Genomic DNA, 22,305 nt, shown 5'->3' with positions numbered 1-22,305 from the left:
AATCTTAACGCCTTTTTACGTACGATAGCAAATGGCTTTGAATGCCGTAGGATTTGCGCGTTCTCCACGTTGACGGCTGTTTTACTTTCTTGACTGATATGGTTTTTAATAATATGACGATGTCGTGGATAAATTTTGAGTTTGTCATTTAACCGTTAGCTCGTTGAGTTTCGGCATTTCATAATCTTTAGACATTTTTTTTTAACAGCCTGCCATTGAGATTCAAAGAATAACAAATATCTCACGCTTCAATCCTTTGTCAACTGAAAATCCACTGCATTATGTAACAACGAGTGCTGAATTTATCGACTCGTCAAAACTTAAGATACAATTATATTTCAGAATATTTGTAATATATATGTACATCAGTTTTACATGAGCAACAAACGCTGCAAGAACGACTGTTTTATTATTAATCAGAAGAAGTGCCGGAGCGTCCAAATTAATATTCTAAATTCATCAAATACTATACGATGCAAATAGTTCGTATAATGAAAAGGAAAATATAAAATTTCCTTGTACAAAGACATATTAATTACAAGAAATTTTTATTTCGTTAAATTTAATGAAGTAAGCCTAACGGAATATGTAAACAGAATGTGACTGATTATTATAAAAATAAGAGTACGTGTGTAGGTATCGATAATGTCAAATCATCGATTAATCGAATTGAAAATATATTTGTTTAACAACGAAAAACAATAAAGTAAGACTTTATTTGCCACGTTTGAAATTTCATATTACACTCTTAGAAGCAATTGCCATTTGTCAATGCAAACTTCCTTTTGCATAAAATCACCCACGCAGGAATTTGCGAGCATTAAATAACGCTCTCATTTCACTTTCAATAAATCCATCAAATTTCGAGAGAGCGAGAGAGAGCGAGAGAGAGAGCGTGAGAGAGAGGGGGGAGATAAAAAGAGGGAGAGAGAGAAAGGGCCGGTGAGAGAGGACGGCAAAATTCTTCCTTGGACGTGGCATGAAAAGCGCCAATTTCGCGCGCTTGATCGCGTGCGGAAAAAATAACCGCGGACGACTAATGAAACAATTATGCGACGCCGGCAAAAAGCGGCGGCAAGACGCGACGCAATAATTAATTGGACGTCGGCGAAAGTGACCGAGACGCCGGCTAATTGACTGCAAATCTCCCCCGGGCGGTTTTGTCCTCGCACCTTTTATTTCCCTGTGGCCCCTTTTTGCTCCTCTTGTTCGATCAATCGCTCGCTTCTGGGAACGACAATCGACGCTCACGACGACGTCTCCTCCTCCTCCTCCTCGTCCCCCCCCCCTCTCTCGACCAACCCGACCAACTTCCAATTTTCAATTTTTCGTTAGCCGATGCTCTGGTTTTTATGCAGTTTTTTAGGTGATATTTTGGTATGTCGACTGGCTCTTTGTATCCAAATGGATTATCTAAATTGTTGGAACGACCCTTGACACGGGCTTTTCTTTGCGTGTCATTCTCCATCGCTTTTTAAAGAAACGAAGATGTTTCTCATATTATAATGTACATGAATTTTTTTAAGGATGCTTCTCTAATTTCCTCTAGCATTATCAATTATCAAATACACTCCAAAAATTATATTAACTACAAAGAAGGAAAGAAAAATTAAATTATATCTGACATTTAAGTATCAATTATAATCAATTACAATTCAGTATTACAACAAGTATTGTTGTATATAGCGACGATTAAATTTAAATATAATTCTATAAAAAGTGAATTATTTTTTACTAATTTAAACGCGAATTTGACCTACATCGAGTACCTTTTTAATACATTTTTTGAAACTGTTGATAATTATAGCTATAGGTTTATAATTATCATTAATTGTATAATAATTATAGCATTCAAAATGAAAATTAATATGTTCCACAAATTGTTGATAAATGTATAAAATACTCATTCTGTTAATATTTAGTTATAGTTCAATAGAGGATATTTAGAGATGGTTTTTATCAACTCGATATTCAATTTCGCCTAATAAAATATTGACCTTCAATCAACGCGCATTTTACAATCTCGTCGACCGAATACATTAAACGAAGGATTTAAAGGGCGAAAAATAAGAATTTATATTATTCTAAATAAATTAAAAATAGTTATACTTTTTACTTTGCTTTTATTGTGATAAGTTTAACTATGTGACAGATTGAGTAAGAAAATAATATATAATCGATTTCTTCATCGTTCGTTCTCAAACTCCAATTAAAAATATTTTTATAATCATAAAAATAATATAAAAATAATAAATAGATACGAATTATAATAAATTATAATAAAAGAAAATAGGAAACAGTTTCTATATATGATGTATTCCTATATCATATTCGATTTTTCTAATTACTCTGTACAATAAAACAATATCACATTCCATTCTCTTACACATTCCCAACTTTCTCATATATTTATTGTCTTTGTTTCTCATATACTTATTTTTTTCTTCCCAGTGGAATAGTAGTTACTACAGTGTCCCGATTACGGCATTCGCAAATGGAAAGAATCTATCGGTTCATTCGATCGGCAATGGTGTAACAAATACGCCACAAACCTACGTATATTTCTTTCCCGCGGGAAACCTATTCCAGTCTCTCTCTCTCTCTCTCTCTCTCTCTCTCTCTCTCTCTCCCTCAAACGCAAGCGCGTGTGCTCTCCTACTATACATGCAGACAAGTCTGTGTATTCAACTGTGTCACACACAGAGCAATGATATGATGACGTTGATTGTGATATGCAAATCGGCTGGTCGCCTAATGAATATTTACTCAGCGAGGCCAAAAGAGCGAGAGCATAAACGTGCGCACGCACGCGCACATGAGAAAGAGAGCGATAGACAGGGAACAGAAACGTATCGATAGTACTCTTCGATTAAACGTATAATTTTCGAATTAAACGTCTCGATGAAATCGTTAAACAGTCGACGCATGCAAATCGGGTTGAGCGGCATCGCCTGGACGAACGTGCGTACCGCCTAAAGAGAGCACATGCCTTCAAACTCGTTAAGGGTGACTATTTTTGACTACCTAAGCGAACACTTTTAGACCCTGTAATTATTTCGGTTCCCGCGGTCCTTGTCCTAATGGGCACTCGGTGGTTATTTTTTATAATTATCTTCGAAAAGCTATAGACTTGCTCATCTTCTTACGTGACGCAGTGTATCATTCTAGCGTAAAACTGTGATAATACAAAAGCAAACAGTTATAGATCCACGATCCTCTAGCCTCTAACTCTGGGTTTATTGTTTGCAGTTCGATGAAATTGCAATTAAACCTGTAAAATTACCAATTGTAATTGTGGGCGACGCTCGTAAACGACAAGAGCGATGTTTTAAAGTACGCAATGTTGTAAGGACAATTGAAACGAGTGTCGCTTAAATTGTCGTCACCTAGGTAAAAGAAAAATTCTGTCCCAACATTCGAGAATTTTCGAATTATATTAAATTTATTACGAGATATAACGTTATTAAATGGAAGATAAAAAATTTATTGTTCAATGTGAAAATGTAAAAAGTTATGTTTACGAGTACGTTATGAATATTACGAACCTTAATTATTTAAGAGAATTAATTATCGTTTTAACTTGTTCTAATTTATAAAATAAATTTGTTACAATTCGGAATATATAAACTAAGTAAGAGAAGTTAATTATAATATAAGCGGGGTTTAAATTTAAGGGAAATCAATAGGGCTGGGAATTATTAGTATAAGAAATTTTTAATGTATGTTATTCTACATAAATGAGCCAATCAGAAATAATAAGAATAAAATTGCACTTAACTGAATTTAAACGAAGCCTAATGTCGTTTCGTAGAGTTATCATAATCGGAAAATCATTAGTTGAATATAAAAAGAAATCTTTAGCTTCAACTTTTATACTTTCCGTCTGATTTCAATATAGAAATATTCTTTATTACATACACAAGTATATGGAAATGAAAAATTCATTTTAATATCTTGCCATCTTGGCTACGTAATGAAAAGAGGTTTAGTACAAACAACGGACTAATAATGCGTAATATTGCAGATCTTTATTTTCCTTTTGAATGGCTTCTATGTAAATAATTTAAGCTCGAATTCATTGGATTGTAGGGGGTGGGAGGGGAAATAATAACGTAGCATACTACCGAGTTAAATGTAAAAATAACCAATTTATATGGTTTTTTTGTTTTTATTTATGAAACATAAAGGAGCAAAAATATTTTGCTAATTAACTTATTGATTGAAAACAAAGAAATGAATAAATAAAAAGAAATTTTGTACAGGGTAAATGAAAAGTAATAAATTCAACTTTTATTTGATAAAATGCCATTCGTATCTCTGTCGTGTATTCAGCGTTTGTTTACTACTTAAGATAATATTTATTATTAAACGGAGCTCATTTAAAAGACATAAATTTATTTCAACGCATAATAATTTTCAAATATTATAAATATTAGAAATTCTCGATTCTAATTGCCAAATTCATTGTGTGTTTCCTATATTCTGCATTATAATTGCCACATATAAATAAACTTATTACAGATAAATAATCATTTAATGAATAGAAAAAATTAAAAAAAAAAAAAATAATAAATAAAATAAAATAAAAAAATAAAGAAGAAAAGTACTTTCAAAATCGACTTAACTATTATTCTGTAATTATTAAATTTGCTTCACTTTTATTAAAATCGAATCTTATTATAAACACATAAATATATGAATTATATTAAAAATTACATTAATATATTTTATCAGCGCGTGATTCTAATTAAAAATTTACGCATTATAAATAAATAATACCAATGATAATACTCAATGAAGAAATAATGGAACAAAGTTTAGTTTCATATTCTCTATCTGACGGAAAATGTCTATCGCTAAATCTAGCTGCTTATTTAATATTTTACCGTTTATGAATAATTTTATTTTCAATAGCAAAAGAATTGTAATTAAATATATATATATATATATATATATATATATTTTAAAGTTTAATAAAACTTTAGTTAAAATTGGTATATTATAATTTTTCGATACACTGATTAATATTAACAACGATATGATTATTAAATTAGTCATACAACCGAAACGTCTATTAATATTTAATCTCTAAAAATTCTCAGATTTAACAGACTCCCGTCTATCAGTATTGTCATAAAAATCGATTGTATTCGTATTATAATTACGAGGAGTAACAATAATTTAAAATAGCTATCGATCAAAATACAGTCAACTCTCTTTTACTAATGCTAGAACAACACAACACAATACAAGCGAATGAATTAATCTAGCGATTCAATTAAGCAACACCAATGCACAACGTTATTTACCTTAATCACATTGTACAATCCGACTTTATTCTCATATCGTTCAATGGCATTGATAAGTGGGCCCCGTCCCCGCCCTCAAGCCCATCCATCCGTTCCCTCGCTCAAGACTAATTTCCATTGCATCTATTTCGATGACTGAGGCGAACGGGATGCCAAGCGTGAAATGAAAAAAAAAAAGAAGAAGAAAAAACATTGCTTCCTTTGAAAATCTATGGAGCGATGACTTTAAAGAAGCCCAGCGCAGCGTAACTCGACTTTCCGCGAAGGGTATAAATCACAGGAAGGCCGCTGACGCCCTATGAGATACAAAGTCGGGCCGAGCTAAATTAATAATAATATTATAATAAAGTCATATCAGTGCATTAAGTGCAGAAGAGGTAAACCGGTTTTTCAATGCGCGCGCGCACCTCGGCAGCCTAGGGATACGAGGCTTTCTTCGAACTTACAAATGAAGCGCCATAACGAGGCCGGATACAAAGGAGCCACCGGAGACGCGCGAAACTCGTCTCCTTCGCCACCTATCAAACACTCGAAGATTATCTGCTATTGTCCGGCCCAATGTCACGATTCCCCTCTCACCCGCAAAAGCGCCCGCTTCTCCACCCGCCATCGGACGACCGATGCTAACGAGATGCCGAGGAGCCCCCAAAGCTGGATCAAAACTTGTCCAACATCGATGCACAATACGCGGCCTCTCCTCGCTCCAGTCGCCTCAACGGCCCGACATAGCCGATGTTGTAACTCGGGCTCACTCGCCGTGGGACAATTCGGCCGGCCGATCGACCGAGTATCGACGTCCCGAAACTGCGCGGCCCGGACGCGGAGGCGAGGCTGCTTTTCGGGCGAATCCTAACTAAATGCGAACGTCAGCGATCTTCGCTGCCATTGTTCCCCTCGAACGAGAGAGGCCGATGGAGTTTAAGAATGCCATCGCTTGGCAACTCCAGGACTCCAGGACTACGCGGTTGCTACTTTAATCTTCCAAAGCTCGGCGAGGTTAGTTTAATTGGCTAATGAGCGAAACATGTGTTGGGCCGAGAGTGACGCGTGCATGGCCGTTAATCGGTTCTCCCGAGGGCACAAATCTCCTGCGCGTATTGATTTTTACGGAATTTTTATGTATCTCTTTTTATTATTATTTAATGCGCATGACGCTGACATTGCATTGTACTTATTGGAAGGGAAGCATGTTATTGTTAGTAATTAACGGTATCGAAGGGCATTTTTTATTAAATCGCCATCGCAATCCATTGTCGAAATAATCTCTAAGCCATCTCATTAAAAAAAAATGCCATTAATAGCATTGAAATATAATCGAACACGTCGGGTGAATTTTTTTTTTTTTTTTTTTTTTTTTTAAGACACACTATAAACATTTCAAAATTCAAATGGAACGATTCACCGTAGCGAAATCATGATTGGCAATCAACATAATATTGACAAATTTTTAACAACGTCCCGATCGTTACCAAGTAACAACTCTCACTGTTATGCTGAGAAACACCCATTACGGAATCCATAGCTTCCGTCGTTCTTACCATACACGTTAACAGAAAAGCATAAAGCCCCATCACATGCTTCATAAACGAACCGAATTGTTCACATCATCACACTGCGTATATATATATATATATATATATATATATATATATAAACAAACTTGGAATCGCGAACTCACGCACGCACTAATAATCTGGTGTTGTATCTTCCTCTACGGGACCACTCGCAAGGAACACGACGATACGATACTCGCGAGAACGTGAAAACGATCGTCAGGCCGTGTTGCACCGGCTTTCGCTCCGCGACTCTCGAAAGCGCGCGAGGGATAGAGTTGGTTGAGGCCGAATAAGAGAGAAGTTATACTCTCAGGTATACTCTCACCGCGCACGAGAGAATCAAGGAGGAAGAAGAAGAAGAAGAAGAAGAAGAAGAAGAAGAAGAAGAAGAGAAAGAAGAAGAGGAAGAAGAAGAGGAACAGTACGAAGGTGGGAGGAGGCGATGGTGGAGGTGGCGGGGGAGGTGAAGAGAGAGAGAGAGAGAGAGACAGAGAGAGAGAGAGAGAGGAGAAAGGGATACGTACCTCTTCCCCCGCCAGTTTAATCATCCAATAACATAACAATGTCATCCCCACGTATGCGCGTATATTCGCTGCCCTGGGAAGATCATAACGCAATCGTGGAATTCCGCGACTCTCAACGCCGCCTAATCCCCCAGCATTATGTACCGGACGGGGCGATCGGTATCTCGCTTACGACTCTCATTGAGTTCGCTATCTACGATCATCGCCGGTCATTTGCTAAATATTAATAAATCTGCGAGGCAAAGCCAGCGTTAAACTCGGCTATTACGCTCGCATTTATATTTGAGAATCCTGGTAGTTAGGAATCGGTAAATTAAATAAGTACTCTTGTCTTTGTTACTCGAGCACTGACGTACGCGACGATAATCTCGCCAGAGATATTCTCCGAAATTTAAACTCAAGCCAACATTACGGGCAGATTATTACAACGAAATCGTCATTATCTCTCTTTCCCATAATGCAAATTACTTTCAGCGACTGTGTTTCGGACATATAAATTTTATATGTCTTATTGTTATAGTCTAATGTCTGAAATTGTAAATTTATCCCTACGTTCCTATCACCGAGAACCAATGTTTTTACTGCTTTTTTTTACTATTGTCTTTCCTTGACCATTGTATTGGGTAATGCCTCTTAGAGTATTATTATATGCTTGAAAATACACAAATTTTGTGTTACTTCGTTCGTAGATTATTACACGAGCTTAAACAACCACATAGCACATGCAAATAAAAATGATCATGAAGATTCATAAATTTTTCATTAGAACATTAGAAATTTTGAAAATTCACCTTATCAATCGTGTATATAAGCAAGTACGTTCACACTTAACGGCCCAGAATTATATTACGCGATCGCACGAAGCCCCACGCCCGAGCTTTCCCAACAAACACTTAATAACAAAAAGCCCGAAAGGCAAGTCCCATCACGAATCGTTGACCGATTGATTATCAAAACATAAACTACAAGAGAGTGAGCTTAAAAAAAGTGTCGGTGGGACGCTCGAAGATGGCGATCGGCTCAAGGGAAGACAGGAGGAAGAAGGCACAATCGAATCAACAGCTGCCGAAGGCAACGAGAGAGATAGACCGGTGCCAAAACGACCTTCTGTCGCCAGGGAATCGGGGCAGCGGGTGGACGGCGACGGGGCGAGAGGGAGGGTGCAGGGGGAATGGCGGCATGTAAATCGGCTCCCTTTCCAATTCGGTCAGTTCCAACGGTACGTTCCTGATGAATGGAACTCCCTCGTAGTTGCCTATAATTGCACCGATTTCTTTTTTTTTTCACGCACACCCTCAATCAAGTCTACACAGAGATGAATTTCACCATGTACTGAACGAACAGAGGGGACCAATTGCAGCGCGATTCACTCGAGGCTTTTCGCTCGTTTTTATTGGCCGTTGATCTCGCTGCTGTTGTAAATCTTATAGGAAACTTTCGTCATATTCGGGATATTTGCTTTCGCTCCCCAATACTTATCGAATTAATTTCAATTCTATTCAACGTCGCTCTGTAAATATTCGCATAATTATACTCATCCCGAAAAGTATCGATAGTATTTTAAGTCGAATATGTATATTAAAGCGTCACGAAGACAATTATAAAAATACATATTCTTTTAGCATGAAAAAAATCCACAAATCTATAATATAAAATAGTATTATATGCATAGAAAATTAAAGTATAATGTTAATTTTAAAAAAAAAAAACTTGTTGCATTCAATTAGAAATCAATTCCTTTGTTCTTTTGGAAGGATACAAATGAAAGAATAGTTATCGAATATGCAGTTATTGAAGCTAATACGAAACTTCATTTGACATATCATAAATATTAATTATCATAAATCTACTGAAAATTGAATTCACGCCACGAATATTTTGAATTTAATTTACTAATCCTGTCACATTATAATGTAATATACTGATGATCTCTATGACCTTTCCATGCTCTTTTTCAAATAAACTATATATTATTTTTTCAATCTCTTATAAATTAATTAAATGCTTACCGATGTATAATTTCGCCGTAGAATTTTGCGTAGAAGAAATTTGCAATAATTTTTTTTTTCTTTTTATTTTTTTAATATTAAAATTCGATTATTAATTTATTTTCATGTTTCACGCTGACACGAACTTTTAATATGAACTTTCCAACATAACGAACACTGAAGAATGGGCCCAAATAAAATATTTATACATATCGTTTGAACTATTAATTTCAATGCAAAGAAAAGTATATTATAATCTTTTGAAATATCGCTCACTCTATTATAAGTGGAGTTTATTACCCAATTATAAGGTATTGTAGGATTGTTCAAGTCGAATATCAATGGCAAATGTACACAAATACCAGCTATTATACTGTAAAATACGAACTTATAATCCGAATATATCTTAGGCCAAGTAGTCAGAACTACACTTAGAACGAGATAAATTGTCTCGGTGTATCAATCCGCTAAACAAATTGATCATTAGCGTTTCTGCTCGATAATTACATACAAGAACAAGTTCCGGTATTCGAGTCACGAATTTAAATTAAACTTTAGAAGATGTTTTAGATACCCAATTAATGAACAATTAAATATTTTAGAAATTAATTGGAATAATAAAACAATAAATCAAATTTAAATGTACATACATGGAACATTACATTATATCAAATATAAATAATTATTAGCTTAGAAAATCAACATAATATTTTACTATTAACAATCCTTTTTAACAAACGATTCAATAATTAGTGTCAATATAATTAAAGTTTGGAATTAAACATCAATTAATTAACAATTAATTCAATTTAACTGTTTATTTAATAAAGATTAATATAATTTTTCGATGTTGTTTAATTTAAAAATGAAATTTTATCGCAATAATTGTAAAAGGTATGCTAAATAGTTCAAGAAATTAAATTTTATGATTTCTTTTTTCTGTTTTTTTTTTTTTTTTTTAATCGTAATAATTTAAATTAATCAATAATGTTGCAATTAACAAATACAATATGAAAGTGCTCATTGATCGCGCGCATTCTGAATTATTGTTAATTAGAAATCTATAGAATCTAGTTAGACGAAAATAAAGGAAATTCGTTTTGAAAAAGTGCATTCTACATTCACACATCGTTTAGATAAAATAACGAGACTTGAATAATATTGGAAAATAATTAACAATTTGATAAAAAAAAAAAATTATCAATTTTTATATGAAATAATTTAGTATTGAAATTGAAATATTATTAAAAAAATTTGAATCACTTATGTATTTATGTTTTGCTTTATATTAATGGGTTGTTTGTTATTATTATTATCTTTTTTTTTTTTTTACAAAAACCAATGAATAACCATAGAAACAGTATAAGCTATACTTGTTTATATTAAAAAAAAAGGCGTGAATTATTGAAACTCTTTTCAAAAAATCCGTTCCAATAAAAATTCAAATAATTTTTTAAATTCAATTTAAATGAACAATAAATTCATTGTATAACCGTAAATAATATACGAACATGGTGATTTATAATACAATATAGAATTCATAACGTGATCAAGAATATTAATCAATTTATCTTGCAAGTAAATTGATCGAATGATAAGCTTAGTACCTCGACTAGCGAATGACTAGGGTCAATCAAGAAACGACGGTCCTCAGTTTCATTTTAACTTATGATTTACTTTTTCGAGCATACTATGGGACTCTCATTAAACACTATACTTTTAAATAAACAATTAAATTATTCAGACTATTAATATAGGACTTGATATAATTTTCAAAAATTCATATATTATAAGTAGCAGCTTCTATAAAATTTCAATATAATTTTATAAATATCAATCGATAAACTTCAAACATAAATGTGAATTTAGCCTTATCCATTAACTTTTTTCAATTCCAGATAAAATAATCTGATCGTTTTACAATGATTCCATTAACAGCATATTGTGCCAAAAATTATTATTTATTAAAAATACATGTATGTCGATAAAACTTTGATTCATTATTAACTCTCATTGAGATTATTAGCAAAAGTTTCAATTTTTTTTTTTATACAAAATCATTAATACGTAATTTAAAAACTATATTACAAATGCCGAATAGTAATATAGAAAACTGATAGTAATAAATGTAACTGCTGTGACAAATACAGATTATGTTGCTATGATTTAGCAACATAAAGTTAATCCACATTTACACGATAGGACAAAGTCAATTGTAAGCATGCCGAGTTTGAATATTATTTTGATCTAAATGCATCGATATTATATGGCATTGATGGCACATTCCTCCATTGTCGTTCGCGTACCTTATCTCAATTTATAATTATAAGATAGAATTTAATCGCGACTACTCGCTGATACTGCGCTGACAACGGCCAATTCGCGATTTTGAAATTGAACAACCCGTTCCGAAATTGCGCCCCACGCATCCAGGCGAAAAAGTCCGGAAATCTCCCGCTGCGAGGGAATCCAACGGCCCTCGCGTAAAACAAGCAGTAACGACGATAAATAGGGCTTCGCGAACTTGGAGCAGCTCTATCGAAAATCCGCATTTCGCGCATGCGTGCATCGAGTGCGTATACTCGGCGCTTGTATTATGGTAAACGAGACATCTCGAGGTATCCTGCCAGTCAAGAATGTATCCCGCGCGCCCTTTTTCTTCCTCTTCTCCTTCCCCATCGTCCTCGTTCTCGTCCTCGTCCTCGTCCTCGTACTCGTCCTCGTCCTCTACCTCCTCCTCCCTTTCCCCGTTGTCTCCGTTCCTCTTGTCCGGCGCTCCTCCGCTTCTTTCTTTTCCCTCTCATTTTCATTTCTTTTTTATTCCTGCTCCACGACCGCGCGGTGACCAAGGGACATTGGCATATATAAAGTAGGAGCGCTATTCCCAATGCTTAATGACGTAGTTGCGCGTGCGTCGAAGGTCTGCGCACGACGCTGATGTAAAGTTTGGAATATCTTTTCTTTTGTCCTAAAATACTTCGTTGCTTCGGATGGGGCATTCAATTCGTCGAGTGTCGTGAAATTTTTGTTCGTCACTTGTTCTCGCTCATCACCCGCCACTCTTTACATTATAATTATCAATAAATTTATTAAATTCGCAGACATTACGGTACCTCATTTGTGTTGCTTTTTTCGGTAATATTTTCATTTTCTACCAATTTTGTTTGTACTCGCGTAATTGCGTAGATTGGTAGAATGTCGATAGGTAATTTCTAAATTTTCGACAACTACAAATATTACAAGAATCGGTACGATCAATGATACGAGAAACTTTAGGATAATCTAAATATTCTTTATCGACGGCTTCAAACACGTGCAAATTATTGGAATATTTTGTTTCACTTAACAGTAACATTAGTAAACGGTAATTAATTTTAAAATGACATTTTAAATACAGCTTTTTGTCCCTTAATGAATAAAGTTGGTAAAGGGACTTGCTTTTAAAGGAAAACGTAAAACTCGTTATCTTCATAAATCAACATAAATCTTTATTTCTTTGTAAATAAAAGTACTTGGAGCTTTCAAATTTATACAGTATTATATCGTCTAATATTAATAAATGTGTCAATTAAAAATAAATAAATTTATATATAATATATATATATATATATATATATAGACACGGCTCACGATATTTAATCATTTTATCTCGGACTAAATATTATAATTGTTGAGCTTTTAATTGTAAATTTAACATTTATTTTAATTTAATGCCCATCCACGCTATTACGACCAAACAATCTCAAAAATAAATCTACAAATTTTGATAAAATAATGTAACATCTGAGTATACTAATTATGTCATAAATATACGACAAAGAATCTATTGCAATGAGAGTATAATGAATGACAGACGGCTGAAAGAAACATTCCCAGAGTTGTAATAACAGTCATTGTGAAAAAAGTAAAAAATCGACAACCCGATCTACGGATGACCCAAAAAAAATGTATTCCACTAGCCCGGAAAAAGTTTTCGCAGGAATTTCTATTGTACACGAACGAGCTCGCCTGCATCGACTTGCGTGCTTCTCTTCCTTTTGCGATGTTATTTATTTTTATTTATCTTTTTCCTTGCGTTTATCACATGCGCACTCGCGTTCCATACTTGCTTGCCTATATACATCACGAGAAAGAGCTTCAACGTCGGGATCACGTCGAATGCGATTTACGATAAAAGACCTTGGGAAATTGCCAATTAGCGACTACCGAATACGATTTTACAACTAATAAGTGGATAAAGTCGAATTCTTCTTCTTTTTCTTAAAGCGAATCTAACAAACTGAAAAGCATCCCAAATATATTGTTCAGGCATCGAGGGTTGGACTTGATTATTTTTATGCTTAACAACAATAATGAATTTTTTTTTAACTGTGCATTAGTTTTCATTAATTATAAATCACACTGAGATTCAATGTCTAATATATCGTATAATTGTATAATATATACGAAATTATTATTATTATTAGATTAAAAAATTATGCAACGAAATTTTCGTAAATTTATAATATATAAACAAAAAAAAAATTTCATCAATAATTTAGTCAAATTCTTTTAATTTAATCAATACTTATAAATAAATTAATGAATACAATTTAATGCATTAAATTAAAAGATAACTTTGCAAATATACCAAAGATTATCTTATATAATTAAATAACAACTGATTAAACTTAACAAGATTTTTAATATTTTATTACCCGGTTACATATTTGACTATTATTCGTCTTTAAAAATCGACTTAATGAATGTATTATCGGTAAATAATATATTAAGGGTTATTATCTAAAAGTATACATAATTATTCCATTAATTTTTATTATCTTAATATCTAAATACTTAATATCTTGGCTTATCGTTTTATAACGATAATACGAAAACATAATTTACAATTAATAAAGGTAAATAATAGACTCAATTGTATACAATTTAAATGTGAATATACGCATATGTATATATATATATATATATATATATATATATATATATATATATATATATACACAGTGGATAACTTAATAAATCTAGCCCTTAAAGCATAAGATTTCAATTTCTATTTGTATCTTATACAATAATTTTATTATGAAAAAATTGCATTAATATATTAATATTAATAATAATATTATTAATTAATTCTATTAATAATAGAATTCACTGACTTCGTAATAAGGTATCAATTCCTTGTTATAGGCATTAGAAAACATTTGAATTTTTTGTTCTTTTAGGTGAGACAATGGTTAATTCAATTTATATTAATACATCGAACTCGATATTTATTGTCTATTTAACTGATTAATGATATTAACAGATAAGAGGACGACCGATGAATGCATACTCTGGTAAATTTTAAAATGTTAAAACATTAACGTGTCTTTATTGTATATAAAATGTTGGCATCGTATTCAATTATTATTTAAGCTATGAAAAAAAAAAGTTAATTGTTAATTTAATTAAATACAAAGTTTATTTTTCAATTATTTTTAATGAATAGAAATTTGTAATGAATATTTTATCGACATTAAAGACAATCCGATACAATTTATATCGAAAATATATTGTATTATAGAACGGATGCTATAGAAAACATTTGTGTAGCCGCTAATTCATTTTTTAACTTTGGTCTATGTAGTTTGTTAAAATAACTTTTGAATCAAATGCTTTATAAAATTTACAATTTTTCGTATTATCGGGAATGGAATTTCCTTTGTTTCCTAAAATAAAATATATATCACTTATGTATTCAATACAATGTTCTATAAAATTCCATTAAAAATGTAGGTGATTAAAATATTTTGAAATTTTATCTTAAAAACAAGAATGATTCTAGTTATTCCAATTATTCCTGTTTCCTAAGAAATAATGCCTATTAGTGACAAATTTTCATTTGCAAATCTGCTGAATTAAAGTACATCTAATATTTTCATACCGATATGATCGGTATGAAATATTATCGATATAATCATGATATATTATATCATTAGAACATGTTAATCCTAATTTTATCAATTGAATACTTTGTCAATTACACAACGACATGTTAAATCAAACAAGAGAGCTTATTCTTTTCATGAAAAATTTATCAATGTTCGTTTGTTCTTAGTGAATTGGTCTACGATCGTACAAAGTTCCGTGTGAATATATTAGTGAGTACCGCAGCTCGTTTCAGAATTCCCTTACAATCATTTTTAAAAGAGTTGTTAAAATGTTCCTTCGAAACTTTAAACAATAGGTACTTTGTTCCTCGGTGCCTATTATTTTTTATTCGTACATTGTTTGCCAACAATAGTTCATTATTGACCCTATAAAAATACCAAAAGCCAAACGTATCTCATAACTGCCCACTTTCTATTTTTTTTATCATATTAGCCTCATTATTTACCCTCACCATATCCACAAAGCCAAAAATCAAATAGTCACGTCTAGTGAAATATAGTGCTAAATTACCCATTACGTTATTTTTCTCTCGATTCTTAATTCACGATTACTTCTGACGAACGAATTCACTTCTAACGATTAGTCACTTGACATTACTTTATATTCAAATATCAATGATATAAAAACAAAAATGGACTGCCCTTTTAATGGCACACATGCACGCGCTTATTTATCCCTTCAATTATCATGGAGAAGAGAAATGAAATCGTATGAAAATTGCGAAACTCAAGCGAATTAGATTTTTCATATGTTTATGTTTGTCCTGCGATATGTAAAATTTGGTACATCTTTTCGCTGATTTGGTAAATTATATTGATACGGAATAGTTTTGAACATTCTTATAAATAATAGTCAGTCGCCCGATCATTGTAATTGTTAGAGCGCACAGAAAAGGATTATTACGAATTTAACGTATTTGATTGGTTAATTAACGTACGTGTATTATTTATTACACATGTATATTTGATACACACGAAAAGTTGATAAATAGTATCTCATTTGGCTCAAGTCCTAAAACATTCAGTTTCGCGTCTCCCTCTGTACTATATTAATAGAGTAAAACATTTAAAAATGGCCTCTTAACATTAAATATAATAAACAACATTAATCAATTTTGACTAATTTCATTTTAAAATATAATTTGGCTTAAACTAACGTCATTTAATTAACTTCACAATTTAAAATTAGTCTTACATAATGATCCTATTAAATTTAAAATTAAATCCCAGTACAATTAATTTTACGTAATTAAATCTTACATTTTCATTCTCCAATTTCATTTTGCCAATCGTATGGCAAATATAATAATGAAAACTTTACACGATGAATAAATTGCTATAAACATTATTTTATATAAATATCTCTTAAATGTGTGATGTCGAAATGTTAAATTGAATGTTTTGATAAAAATTAAAAAAATCTGGCTTCAAATCTTGTTAACAAATCGCTGTCATGTAATTAATTATAAATTGAAATTTGTTCAACTGGATTATCATAAAGGAATATATCCTCGTATATACATTATAAGAAAAATTTATGAGCATATTCAAAATTTGAAAGGCAATAGTTATTTTATCTTTTATCATTTAAATATCACGTAATATAAACATTAAATAGATAATCTGTAAAAAAAAAAAAAAAAAAAAAAAAACGATCTAATTTTTCTTCGCGTTTCAATAAATTTGGCGATCTATTTTCCAAAGTAAAATCTTAGAATTTCGAGTTTTAATGAAGCATTTTATATTATCCGTCGGTTCTTATATCAAGAACTATAAGCATTTTCTATCAATATCACACCACATCGTAGAGACAGGCAAGACTTAACAAACAAAACATGTACTACTGTATTTTAAAATGTACAGGTATCGTTTTTTAAAAAAAAAAAAAAAAAAAAAAAAACGAGTCGTGGATTATTAAACAAGTTGTTTATTTGACCTACGTAAATTCCATGCCGATTTGTCCATCTTACAACTTCAACACATATAAGCAAGGGTATTTTACATATTTGTCCATCTCTCATCTCAACGGCTGCGTAATTAGTTAAACTGAATTTAAATTATAAGCCATTACAGTGTCCACCTAAAAAAGAGAATTAATTTTTTGTTAAATATTCGCCTTGAATGAAAAGAATATTTATAATGCGAACAAACGTATGATAAATTCAAATAATTTCAATAGCATATTATTCTAACGGCAATTTTTCAATTCTCCTACAATACTCGTGAAATTGGCGCCTGTGATTAAACGAAACTGAAGAGTTTATTAGTATCGCTGGATAAGCTAAACAACAAAATCGTGAGCTCTTTACCACGAATGGCGACTTATTAAAAATGCCCTTTAAATATGTTCCCTTATTATTTCCATAGAATTTATCGAGCTAATCAAATGTGAGATTTCCATTGCGAAGGACATTTAATGAAAGTTTGAGAAAAGTATTGAATAATGGGTCATTAGGGCTAATCCTCCAAACCGTCTCGCTAAAGAATTGCTCAAAAAGCCACACAATGCGCACAATCATGTCGTAACTCATCGATAATAACCGTCCGTAATTAAAAAATAAAATAAAATAATATGAAATATAAAGAATGAAAAAGAAAAGTAAGAAACGGGCAAAAAGCGCTCAATCTCACTGGCAATCGGAGACGTCAACATGGAGTCAAGGCGCGTCGAGTTACGCACATTAATAGTCGATATAGTGAAGCCCCGCTCGGAGGCTCGCGTCTCTGGCCTTAAAAGACGCGCTCCCGCGTCACTTAAACGAGCTTGCGAGGGGAGCTTTTTTTGTAGCACGCGCGCGAAAAGAAATCGCGCAATTTATTGTTCGGCGATTGGTATGCGCGGCTCGGACTCGTCGCGCACGGCTAATGAGCCGACGTGACTCTGCGGCCAATTTCACCTCGGACGTTGACGTCTTCATTTTCCGCTCAACTCGCTCCGAGGAGCTCATTTCATTGCCACGGTGGGCTCCCGTCGGTGGGCTCCCGTCAGTGGGCTCATTCACTTACACCCGAGAGCTATTGCCCTACGTAATATGCAATTTTTCCCCAGCCAGCAAAACGGACACTTTTATTCGGATCTTTCTTTCTTCGTTTCTCTCCCAGCCCGATGTTAATTATTGTTGATTAAGCTATAGCCCCTACGATATTTCCGTCCTTTGGCATTTGCGTTCCCTCCTCGCAGTCGACGACGTCATTGAACCTCCTTTCGATCGATATCGCTAATGATAGGTGTGATTTTCGTGACAATTTAGCGGTAAAAAAAAAATCGATGCTATCCCAGTAATATTCATCTAAGTTTTTGTTCTTTTTGATCTAAGTTCTCGTGTAGCGTAAGACATTGTTTTGCATCACTGCGAACTGTCGGATGATGTACTATTGTTCTGTCATTTTTAATAATGCGATGCTGTAACAATTGGCTCAATTAAATATTCTCCCCGACTCGTGTAAAGTCCCGTAATTTATGATTATTGAAAATTCATTATTTCCACTGTATTTTTATGCGAATAAGTACATGTACGAGCATTTCATTATCTTCATATTTATTAGCATGAAATTCCTTTAAATACTTTAATACAATGCCGTCAATAAGCGGAATTTCATCCCAATAAATCGAGATGTAGTACGAAAATATTTCGTCGAAACTTTATATAAATATTAATACTGAAACTACGGCGATAAATTGTGTATTCTTTGAAAATCAATTCAAGCCCGTTTAATTACATCTCGATCATTATAATATTATTAACTATCGATTATTTAATGGTAAATTTATTCTTTATAATCTCTGTATATTGCAAATAAATGGGGAAAAAATTCTTAAAAAAAACGTAGCTATCTTAATGTAACAATCCAAGCGATTTTTCCCCATTAATGAAAGAGACAAACGCAAAAATTAAACAACCAACGAACTTCTCGGTCCCGAGAAGAGAGCGTCCGATTGTAATGTAGTGTACACTCGCTTCTAAAATGTTAAAAAAAAATATTATCTTAAACGTCATCGGACGTTATTTATGCCGTTAGGTCGTTAAAATTATTTCATCTTACAATCTTCCTGCTCTGCAGAAGACTTCAGTCAATGAACTTGGAGCTAATCCTTGCACGTTAGCCTTAGCCCGTTTCAAGCTGCATAAATTAGCAAGAGGAACAAATATTATTAAATGATCTTTGCTATTTGTAGTCGGGTGAATCAGTGCCCCGAAAATGAATAAACTTTTTTCGTAAATAAACTCGTGGGTCGTCGAGTCGGCTCGTTTATTACGGCAAGGAAAAAGGTGGAAAAATACCCATGATACCTTTTCGTTAGTAACGAAGTATTTTCCCTCGACGTAGACTAAGTACAGAGGCGCCACTTTTTGTACCTTCTTTTTTCTTTTTTTTTCTCTCTATTGGGTACCGATTGATTCATTGTCTAGTCTTAGTGATTTGTTATTTTCTCAAGATCAAAGAATGAAAAATGTCGACAATGTTCGTATTAATAATATCGAGAATAATTTTTGTGCCTTAATGAACGATATTAAATTAATGCTTATAAAAGTGAGTTCACTTTGCCTGAGTATAAGCAACTTTTAAAGGCTGTTAATTATGTATCAAGATTTCAGTGCGATAATATAATGCGTTTCCAAAATGTTATTAACTAAGTGGATTATTACATTTTATATTTTCATTTCATAGTAATTAATCATATCCAACTACTTTCTTAAGTTTATGTTGTGTCAAATTATTATGGTGTATGTACATTTTCGCTAAATTGAATAGCTTGAATTTTAAACTTAATTAGTAATGTAACTATGATTAGAAAATTAATTTATCCTTGTAGTGAATTTGAAATATTCCATAGGAAATGGAAGGGAGAGAGAGAGAGAGAGAGAGTTACGTAATTGCGAACGTCCACTCTAAAAACATGAATTGAAGGAATAGTTATTGTTTTACCATTTGATAAATTCATCAGATGATATATAATTTTACATATATTCGTCACGTTTTATGAATATACAAATAAAACCATGCACATTCTGATAATTTTAAAAACAAATTTTAAGTACAAACAGACACACACACACACACACACACACACACACACATATGATTTGTATTTCTGGATAGAAATAAAAAAATTTCAAACTTCATCAACTATTAAGTATACATTTTATAATTAAAATTGATACATATTTTGATGATAAAGATCATTGACATGTTTATAAATGTCTCACTATACTCGGAAATATTTCATTTACTTAAAGTAGAGCAGGATAATTTCAAATATTTAAAATGCTATTAAAAAAAATCTTACAAAAACAAAATGTAAATTTATAAAATATAAATAAAAATATATTATTATGCTTATATACTATATTTAAGCCTAATGTACATCAACATTTTATTATCAATAAATTTCTTACTTATCGCCATAAATGTGGTAAACTAAACACTAACCGAATAAACTTAAAGTACTACAATTTCATTATTTTACTTATAAAATCACGTAATTTGTATAAAACAAATATATAAGAAACACTTCATTCATTATGAGCTTTCGCTCTCTACTATAAAAATAAAAGTTGCCGACCGGCTTTAAACATTTTTACATATTCTGACAAAGCAAGTATTTTATCTCCAATATAAAGTGGCACTTTATTTTAAAATAATTATGAGAGAATTGTAGTTAAGTTAAACTTATATAAAGTGTAGAGTTCCTTTCAAATTGTCAGCGCTTTGTCTCAGACTGATGGTACTTTCTTGCAAGATAAGCGCACTTTAATTCAACGCTGTACTTTCGGATGCAGTATAAGTAATCTTAGGGATTTCTCCTATCTGGATTTTATTTACTGTTCCCATAAAAGTTACACAAACATTCTTGTCCAAAATGTCTAGACATTATCAAATATCAATTAGCGTACGAAAGAAATATCAATACTTATATTAAATTTCCTTCTTTGACCATTATTAATATCATTTTCCTATATTAATATTTCCGTTTAAAGAATAACAACAACAACAACAACAACAACAATAACAATAACAATAACAATAATTATTATAATTATAATGATGATGATGATGATGATAATCATAATAATAACAAAAGTAATAATAATACCACGTTCCATAAGTTTCGTCAACAATATCAGGATTTTATTAGAAACTACAAATTAGAAGCTACAAATATCCAAAAAGTGCCGTTTACTCTTATATAAATATTAATAAAAAATTCTGTTTATGCGATGTTACTTTTTACTATTTAGGGCATATAATCATATTACGTGAGTAAATGACGTGTATAATACGTTTTATTTGCTAAAGCTGAAGACTGTAGAATCACGAGTATGCTGAGGAAGCATCAGATCTCCCATAAGACATGAAATTGTTAGTATGATAACGCAGCAGCCTCCTCTTCCTCGACGAGGAGCTTCAAGCGAGTTTCCGTAGTATGCGCCCATTGGGCAGCCTCCTCGGAGATTTCAGAGATTTTTCGACTCAGGCTTAACCACTACCATGATAAACGCTAACTCTACTTCAATTTTTCTAACAAAAGGGTAATGTGCCATTTCACTTGTTTCAACAATTAGTATAATTTTAATATTATTCATGTATCTGATTATTTTTAATGCCACCTTACAAGCACTCTAGAGTTGTGAAACAACTATTTGTTTGAAAGATTAAGAAGGCATTCTATAAAAATCATTAAACGATTATTAGTTGTAATAAAATGTCTTTTCATATACTAATAATAATCCGGTTGGTCAATCGTTAGTTACAGTTATATAAAGTAAAAACTGTATGGTCGAGCAATCCTGTATTAAAATATTTTCAAAATAGTAATAAACATATCGACGATTACTGAAAGCCATTTCAATAAAATTTAATGTTACAGTACTCTATTTTCCAAATTAAACACAATCAGTAATTGGAAATCGCATGAGATCTATCATTTCTCGCTAAATATGAATTAATTGCTGAGATACGGGCCGAAATTAGTGATAATACACGAAATTTCCATA

General features: G+C 32.2%; 1 long non-coding RNA gene across 1 annotated transcript in view; it reads left to right on the top strand.

Annotated features, from left to right (window-relative positions):
- The window catches only part of LOC105363114 (uncharacterized), a 24,547-nt gene extending 2,743 nt beyond the window's left edge, over positions 1–21,804 (top strand). Inside the window, exon 3 of the long non-coding RNA XR_912913.1 lies at positions 21,608–21,804. This is a non-coding gene — a long non-coding RNA (uncharacterized LOC105363114). The remainder of the gene's footprint in view (positions 1–21,607) is intronic.
- Positions 21,805–22,305: the final 501 nt, after the last annotated feature.

This window comes from Ceratosolen solmsi, unplaced genomic scaffold, assembly GCF_000503995.2.
Source record: "Ceratosolen solmsi marchali unplaced genomic scaffold, CerSol_1.0 scaffold27, whole genome shotgun sequence".
Lineage (NCBI taxonomy): Eukaryota > Metazoa > Arthropoda > Insecta > Hymenoptera > Agaonidae > Ceratosolen > Ceratosolen solmsi.
The sequence above is the reverse complement of the archived record's forward strand: the minus strand, read 5'-3'. Positions and strand labels throughout refer to the sequence as shown.